This window comes from Phaseolus vulgaris, chromosome 2 (genome assembly GCF_051622355.1).
Source record: "Phaseolus vulgaris cultivar YP4 chromosome 2, ASM5162235v1, whole genome shotgun sequence".
Lineage (NCBI taxonomy): Eukaryota > Viridiplantae > Streptophyta > Magnoliopsida > Fabales > Fabaceae > Phaseolus > Phaseolus vulgaris.
Window position 1 is genome coordinate 31,958,481 of NC_143499.1, and position 9,520 is coordinate 31,968,000.

Consider the following 9,520-nt stretch of genomic DNA (forward strand, 5'->3'; position numbering starts at 1 on the left):
AGCTTGAACCCTTTGATGCAGGAGAAGGCAAGTAGCAATCTAACAGCTTCTAACCGAGCCACTGGTGCATATGTCTCATCATAGTCTATTCCTTCTTCTTGATTGTACCATTTAGCTACTAGCCTAGCCTTATTTCTTGTAATCACCCCGTGCTCATCCATTTTGTTTCTGAATACCCATTTTATCCCAATTATATTCATATCAGGTATTCTAGGAACAAGAGTCCAGACCTCATTAAGAGCAAATTGATTCAGTTCCTCTTGCATGGCTAAAATCCAGTTGCTGTCCTTGAGAGCTTCATTCAGATTCTTGGGTTCCACTTGAGATACAAAGGCCATTGCTTCACAGAAGTTGTTCAAGGATTTCCTAGTTGATACTCCTTTCTCAATGTTCCCAATGACATTATCAAGGGTTAGGTCTCTAGGGGTTTTCCATTCTTTTGGCAAACCTGACTAGATGAATCACTTGAGATTGTGCAGCCTTTTGACTCAAAATTCACCTTGTATCCTTTGTCACAAAGTTGACTTATGCTGAGAAGGCTATGCTTGAGTCCTTCTACATACAACACATTCTCAATAGTGGTTGAGTTCCTTGTTCCAACAGTGCCTCTGCCCAAAATTCTTCCTCGGTTATTGTCACCATAGGTTACATGTCCTTCTGCTTTGAGCTTCAAGCTAGTGAATTTTGTAAGATCTCCAGTCATATGCTTGGAACAGCCACTGTCCAAGTACCACTGATTTTTCTTGCTGCCAATCTACAAAACAGAATAAAAATGATACAAATGGTACCCTTTTCATTATAGGGTCCAACACAGATTAAAACCTTCTCTTTGGTAGCCATTTTGCTAAATTCTTAGGAACAAGATGCTTTCTAGCAATGCAAGACCTAGAGGTATGACCAGATTTCATGCAGTAAAAACAGGTTACATGAGATGCCTTTTTGCCACTGTTAAAAGCTGAAAAACCTGATTTTGCTGGAACAAAAAAACTTGAAAGCTTTTTGACATTGGTTACATTTCCAGGGGTATAACCAAGTCCATTTTTATTGAAAACAGCATTCTGTGAGCCAAGAAAAGACTCAAGGTTCTCTCTTCCCTTGGTGAAATTGGAAAGGGTTTTTAGCAAATACTCCACTTGTTTTTTCGATTTTTTGCAGTTTTCACAGGTTTTAATAGAGGCATGCAAGCATGTTAGTTCAAGGCTTACCAAATCTATTTTGGCCTTATGCAATTCTTCCTCAAGTGTTTTTACTTTAGGTGCATTTTGCAGCTTATTGCATATTACAGCTAGCCTATTTGCTTCATCATGTGTTTCCTTGAAAGCAGCAAGCAATTGATCATAGTTATCTGAGTCCACAGAAAAATCACTTACCGAATCAGAGATTGACTCCTCATCCTTCATCATGAAGCACAAATTGTTTTCCTCATTCTCAGTTGAAGAGCTGCTGGTTGAAGATACTTCATTTTCCGCCCATGAGATGTAAGCTCTTCTTCCCTTGCTCCTTTCAACTTTCTTGCTTGCAGATTTATCCTTTGATTGATTGTTTGGACAATCCGTTTTTATGTGCCATGTTTTGCCACAGCCAAAGCAAGTATAGTTAGAGGAATTTGAATCATTAGGTTTAGGATACCTTCTTTTCTGTTGGTTCCTATCTCTGCTTTTCAACTTATAGATAAACAAAATTTGGTCAATTCAGATAATTCCTAAACAATTTGATGGGCGTTAGCATTATTAATAATTTATATTAACCTTTTGATAATGCATTGTAGTATAATTTTCATTAATATATATATTATATTGTAAATAAATTTATCATAAATATAGTTTTTATAATAATTAAAACAAAAATTATTAATTTTATTATACGCTTTGATTTTATAATTGATTGGTGAAAACAAATTTATATCGTTTTGCATGTATATTCTTTTAGGAGATAAAAAGACTAATAAAAAAAATAACTTTCATCAAAATCAGTTTATATGTACATTAGTTACAAAATATGTTCACTTTAAATATTAGTATATGGGTGAAATTATACAAAAAAGATATATAGTTAAAAAAATATCCCTTTATATATTGTTATAAATAATTTTATTTATGTTCATAATTATTATTAATTTAAGGAAGTGTTATTATAATTATTTTTTACTAGCATATACACATGTAGCATCATATATGTATTTGATTTTTATATTATACACTAGTACAAAAAGGTAGATTAACGACGGTTAAAATCAACATTTAAAGACGGTTTCATAACCGTCGTTATTACAAGCGTCGTTAAAAGGTTTGATTTTTCACGACGGTTCTGGAATGGTCGTTAAAACCCTACGAGAGAACCGTCGTTAAAGGTGTCTTTTCTTTAAAAAAAAAACTTATGGTATTTTAAAGACGGTTCCCAGTTGAACCATCGTTGTAAATAGCCATTTTTAAAGACGGTTTCAAGTGGAACCGTCGTTATATATAGTGTTTTAAAAAAAATTAATTGTTTTTTAAGAAATCTAAAACCTGCGTAAAATTTTCAATTCCAGAAAATAAAAACATTTCAAATCATAATTTAAATATAAAAATTACATACAACAAATTATAACATTATACAAAAAAGTTTTGCAAATATATGAAAAAATTTATCATTGTAATGATTTATCTATACTAGAGTGTTATACATGGTTACAAAATACTTTGACCATGTTGTTCTCACATACTCCAATGCTTCTAAATCTAGCGGGTGTTGGTCGTTGAAGAACTGTGACATTTGAAATTTTTTAAATTAGTGCATGAATACTAAATCTCAAATTTTAAAGTTTTTATTGTATTGGTATTACCTTATCCCAACCTTTCTGAATTTGAACTTGCAAAATAGTCAACATCCACTGCATAACATAATAGCCGCACTCATAATTTTTAGGTAGCTAGTTGGACTGCATGTGAAAATAAATGTATTAAATGAATGTGTGAAACACATTAAATTAAGTGAACAAATATACTTTAAATACCTCAAGGTACATCCAAGTGAGTTTTTGTGAATTTGAAGTTCTCCTCCCACACAACATATTATATCCAGAGTAAGCACTAAAATAATAAGATTTCATGTTAGAATACATAACATTATATAATATATAAGTAATAATAAATGTTAAATGAAACTGTCGTACCTATCTATAATGTTTTTAAAATAGGTAGGAGGTTTTTTATGCAAGGAGCAAAACCATGTAGCGGTATGATCTTGAACACATATGATCAATAGTTGCCAATGACGCCTGTATAACAAATCAGTTAATTAGTTTCTCTTATTTCAATAATTTATTAAAACTTATTTAATAAATAAGAACTTACTCATGGATGTACGGAGCAAAATAAATGTGTTTTCCACCATTCTTTAAGGCAGTGGTGATGTATGTTTGTGTTTCTGACTTCTTGTTTCCAATTGATTGAGTGATTTGAGGGTCTAAAAACCCATATATATTGTGTTTCCCCTCATGAAAGCATAATCCAGAAAGATACCTAAATTTTAATAAGTTAGTACTAATATATTTAATAAATCAAAAGTGTAGAGATTTTAAAATTTGAACTTACATCATCCATAATTGCAGAATTGTTATGTTAATCTCTTGATCTCCGGATGCAAGGTACAACAAATCAGACATGTGAACGTATAACGGTAGATTACTATGCCTTCCAAAAACATTGGCATCCCATGGAACCTCTAAGACGGTTGTATCTAAAGTTGTAGCAACTTCCACCAATGCCGCTAGAGGATCATCAATGGAGACTATTTTCTTCTTTCCCAGAGGCAGATTTGTCTTAGGTTCCTGCTACTCATCAAAACAAACAAATACTTAAATTAGTTAGAATGTAATATGTCTGATATATAATTCTATTAGTATTAGTGCAAAGATATACCATAGAGTCTATAGGTCTGACGAGATGTCTAGGCCAGGCAACGAAAGTATGTAATGCCTCTACTACAATTGTGACCTCTGATGTCGGCACAGGAACTGCAAGATCACCATAAAGGACCTTCTCCACCGTGACCTTCATGAAATTAGAAGGAAGAGGCACATTGTGTAACATTGTGACCCCTTCATAACACTTACCCAAGGCAACGAGTCGGGTCAAAGAATTACACTCAACATATAATTCGCATTGGCTAGTTGAGCCAAAGTCATCCCCTGATAGATGAACTGCCGAACAACTCCCTTTAGTGCTGACTTTCTTAATAGGAGGTGGAGGTGGTTCATCTTCTACCATAGTAGGTGGTTGCTGTGAGAGTCCTAAACCCTCCCACCGCTTTTTGAACTCCATTTCCATTCGCGCACTAAACTCCTCCATGAAGCTTTCTTTAAGCTCTTGAGTTACCTCAGCCTTTAACTGCTCATGTAGTTGTAGTAAATACTCTTGGCTAGGTTCATTGGACAATTGTTCCTTGCTGTGTGATGGAGCTCCAAAGTATGACCGAATCCCAACCCCATATCCAGCTACACCAACACGTCCAGGGTGTTCAGGTCGTTCGAGAGCAACATTAAGAATATCATTGCGACCACATGGTTTAAAAGTCCCCTATGTTGATTGCTCATTAAGAGAATCCTAAAACAAATGAAAAGAAATTGTCAAACTTCAACACATTGAATTTAAAATAACACATAGAAAACATATTTCTTACAATGCGTTCAACTGTTTGTTCTGTAGACTTAGAACTCCATGTCCCTAATGGGTTTATACGGGCACCCTTCCACATCTCATGTCGGAGAGGTGGGGATGGAGGTCTTAAAGAATCTACACTATTCATTTCCTCAATGGAAGTAGAACGTGCTTTAATCTTTTCTTCAAGCATCTTCTGCTCTAGCAACTTATAACCACCACGAGACAATAAGTGTGGGGTATTATTATGTGCCTGACTGGCTTTTGCTTTGTTCCGAACCTCCTATCATAACACTCAAAATTTAGTAATACGTTAATATAAACTATATTCAAATATAAAAGTGATATTAACCTGCCATTTTTCAGTTTGTCGAATATTCACAAACTGCTGCCAAGTTTCTTCATCAATGGATGCATATTTTGCACAAGGATTTTCTTCTTTCCTTTCCCCATATATATAATCTGTTGTCAATTTTGATTTGAACTGACGAAACTTGACACCCACATCTGAAAGAACCTTCGCTTTCAAGGTTTTCACATTCGGGATCTTGTAATGCGTCTACATTGTTTGAAAGAATTAGTTCATAAACAAAAACAAAGTATAAAAGAAATTTAGATTGAGCAAAGTAAAAACAGTTACATACCAGAATATCTTGCCAAATCATGTTTTTCTCGTGGTCAGTCACGTGATCCCAGGACTGAGTTAAGATAGAGATCCTTTCACGAGACAGTACTCCGAGATAACTCCTATATTTCTTTGCATATTGCCCAGTGGCCACACCAGTGTGGATATCAATAGACAAAGGTATTTTGTCATCTTTATTTATCTTCTTAAACATATTCTTTAATCTTGTAGGTCCTCTACCAGTTTTTGATCGAGAAACTTTATCATCTGCCATGTTCCTGTTATTAAACAAATATGATAAGCATCAAGAATATGAAATATAATTAAAATGAAATATATTGTAAAACTAAACATGAATCACATGTACATACAAATATATATTCCTTCATCATGATCATTTCGAGTTGCATGTACAACATCAGCAACATCCTCGTACTCTTTATTGATGATCGTTCTTGTAAGTGATTCAATCTCACAAATGTCATTGTTTGTATCTTCTGGGTCATTATGTTGTTTTTTTCCATGTAGCACAACAGACCAATGGTCAGACGTAGGATCTTGGATATAGAAAACTTGGGAAGCTTGATGTGCCATTATAAATGGTTTGTCATGATAACCTATCTTTCGAAAGTCAACCAAAGTCATTCCTGATTCATCAACTTTGACACCAGTCTTATTGTCAACCCACTTGCATTTGAAAACAGGTACAGTAAACTTGGTATAATTAACTTCCCAAATCTCTACTATGACACCATAATAAGGCATTGATCTCACAACAGGATTTTGATCATTTGCAGTTGAAAACTGCATAGACTCTGCCTCCAAGGTGACTCCGCTATTTTGCACTGTACTCCTATCATCTCGAGACTTTGTGTAAAACAAACAACCATTTACTTCATAGCCATAACAACATAAAACATCAAATTTGAGACCGTTTGCAAGCCATGTTAATGTTTCAGATGTTGATGGATCATTCATTATTTGTTGCTTAAACCATGACATGAAAGTTTTGTTATGCTCAATTAACACCCATTTTTCTGATTGTCTTGGATTTTTATATTTGACAATGTCTTTGTGTGTATCCAAGTATGGTAACACCTCATCAGTGTTATTCAAGATATACAAGTGTGCTTGCAGAACCTCTTCTCTAGATTTGTTTATGACATGTACACCTTTTGAAGATCTACTTATGAATCTATGAGAGTGCCAACCTTTTTCAGGAACTCCTATACATTTGGCTTTTGACATGTACTCGGAACAAAACTCAATAGATTCTTCTGAAATGTATCTTTCAATAATGGAAGCTTCCGGACGACATTGATTCTTCACATATCCCTTCAAAATCTTCATGTATCGTTCAACTGGATACATCCATCGCATATAAACTGGCCCATACAATCTGATTTCTCTTACAAGATGAACAACCAAGTGTACCATAATATCAAAAAAAGATGGAGGAAAAAACATCTCGAGTTGACACAAGATAACAATTATTTCTTCTTCAAGTTCATCCAACTTCTGAGAGTCAATCTCTTTACTACATATGGAATTGAAAAAAGAGCATAGTCGAGTGATTGTATGCCTAACATTTTTTGGCAAGATTCCACGAATAGCCACCGATAGTAATTGTTGCATTAGAACGTGACAATCATGTGACTTTAAGCCAATTAGTTTCAAATCATTCATAGATACAAGACTCTTCACATTTGAAGAGTAGCCTTGTGGTACCTTAACACCTTTAAGACATTCACAAAAACTTGTTTTCTCTTTCTTTGACAAAGTGTAACACGCTGCAGGCAAGTATGTACGTTTACCAACTTCTCTCGGTGCCAATTCCTCTCGTATATTCATCTCAATCAAATCCAGACGTGCATTCACACCATCCTTTGTTTTGCCTTTAATGTTCAGAAGTGTTCCTATTAGACTGTCACACACATTCTTTTCTACGTGCATTACATCTAGACAATGTCTGACATCTAACTTACACCAATACGGAAGATAAAAAAAGATTGATCTCTTCTTCCATATTTCATTCACAGTTTGCTTCTTCTTCATTTTTCCAAAAGTCACATTAACATTTTTGATTTTTTTCATAAATTTCAACACCACTTAAGGGAGTGGGACAAATGTCATGTTCTTGGTATCTGTTAAAAGCTTTTTTCAATCTACGATACGGATGATATTTCTTTAGAAATCTACGATGCCCAAGATACACGGTTTTTCTTCCATGTTTCAACTGCTCATAAGATGTCTTGTCTTGACATATTGGACATGCTCTATGGCCTTTCACACTATAACCTGACAAGTTCCCATATGCAGGGAAGTCATTGATAGTACAAAATAACATCGCATGCAATCAGAAAGATTCATTCTTAAACGCGTCAAACACATCAACCCCTTCATTCCACAATAATTTCAAATCTTCAATCAATGGATTAAGATAAACATCTATGTCATTTCCAGGTTGTTTTGGACCAGAGATCATCATAGATAACATCATGTATTTGCGCTTCATACACAAAGCAGGAGGTAAGTTGTAAATCACTAACAAAACGGGCCATGAACTATGATTACTACTTAAATTTCCAAAGGGATTCATTCCATCAGTTGCCTATCCAAGTCTTAAGTTTCTTGATTCTTTTCCAAATTCAGGAAATTCTTTATCAATATTCTTCCACTGCAAAGAATCAGCAGGATGACGAAGTAATCCATCACATTTTCTATTATCTGCATGCCACCTAAGGTTTTTAGCGTCATCTGCATTTGCAAACAAACGCTTAAGCCGTGGAATTATTGGAAGATACCAAACAACCTTAGCAGGAGGACCTTCCTTTGTCAATTCATCAATTTCATCATTCTGACCAACCTTAACCTTATAACGTGACAAACCACACCTGGGACATCTTCTTAAATCTTCATACTCATTTCTGTATAAAATACAATCGTTAGGACATGAATGTATTTTTCTATACTCCATACCCATTGGACAAAGTATTTTTTTCGCCTCATAATTTCGATTGGGCAAGGTATTTCCTTCTAGAAGCATGTCCTTAAGCAATTGAAGCAATTATGTAAAACTTTTGTCGGTCCATCCATTCATTGCCTTCAAATTCATCAACCTTAACACTGCTGATAATCGTGTGAAGTTAGTTGAACCAGGATACAAAGGAGTCTTTGCATCATTAGACATATTTTCAAAAACTGCATTAGCAAATGATTCTGCTCCCACATCACGAATCATGTCTTCTAATCTATCATCCATTGAGAAATGAACTTCCTCCGAACCTCCGTGCACACTTGGCAAGTCTAACAATTCACCATGCCACGTCCATGTTGTATAACTTTTCAAAAATCCATCACACAAAAGATGTTCTCTAATTTCAGAAATAGTCAATATCCTTCCATTTAAACAATTGATACAAGGGCACCTTATCCTTACTCCATTCTTATAACTAACGGCATTATGTTCTGCGAATTGTATGAACTCTTCCATCCCTTTTTCGTAAGTATCACTTATTCGTGGTGTATTAATCCAACTCCGATCCATAGAACTGCTAAACTAAGAACCAATACTTTCAATATGTAATCATGAAAAAATGAAACAAAAGTGTCGAAGGTCGGACACCTCCGGACTCAGAACCAGTGCGTTCAATATGTCAAAACAATATATAATGACTGAAAATTGCCAAAGGTCGAACACCTCCGGACTCAGAACCAATGCGTTCAATATAAAGAATCAATATCAAACTCAAAACAAATACTTTCAAAATATAGGTGATAATAAATAAGAATACACTAACCTCAAATGGATGGGCGGTCACGACAAGCGGTTGCAGCAAGGAGTCGGTGTTCACGGACGTGCGTCGCGGCACAGGGTCGGTGGTCGCTGGAACGGTCAAGGGTCATGCGCAGGGTGGTCGCTGGAACGATCGTCGCGGTCGCGCGGCGGGGTCGCGGTGCAGTGCGGTCGTGCGTCTGGGATTTAGGGTTCGCGGGCGGCGGTGCGGTCGCGCGGCGGGGTCGCGGTAAGGGGCGGCGCGGTGCGATGCGTCGCGGGCGACGGTCGGGGTGCGGCTCGGTCGTGGTCAGGGGGCGGCTCGGTCGCGGTCAGGGGTACCGGTCGCGCATAGGGGGCGACTCGGTCGCGGCACGGTGCTGTAGGGCGGTCGGTGGCGGCTCGGTCGCGGTCTCGGTGCGGCTCGGTCGCGGTCGCGCGTAGGAGCGGCGGTCATGGTGCTGGGTCGTGGGCAGCGGG

General features: G+C 36.5%; 1 pseudogene; it reads right to left on the reverse strand.

Annotated features, from left to right (window-relative positions):
- Positions 1-2,911: 2,911 nt before the first annotated feature.
- Positions 2,912-8,812, reverse strand: LOC137809375 (uncharacterized; annotated as a pseudogene).
- Between the last annotated feature and the right edge of the window lie 708 nt (positions 8,813-9,520).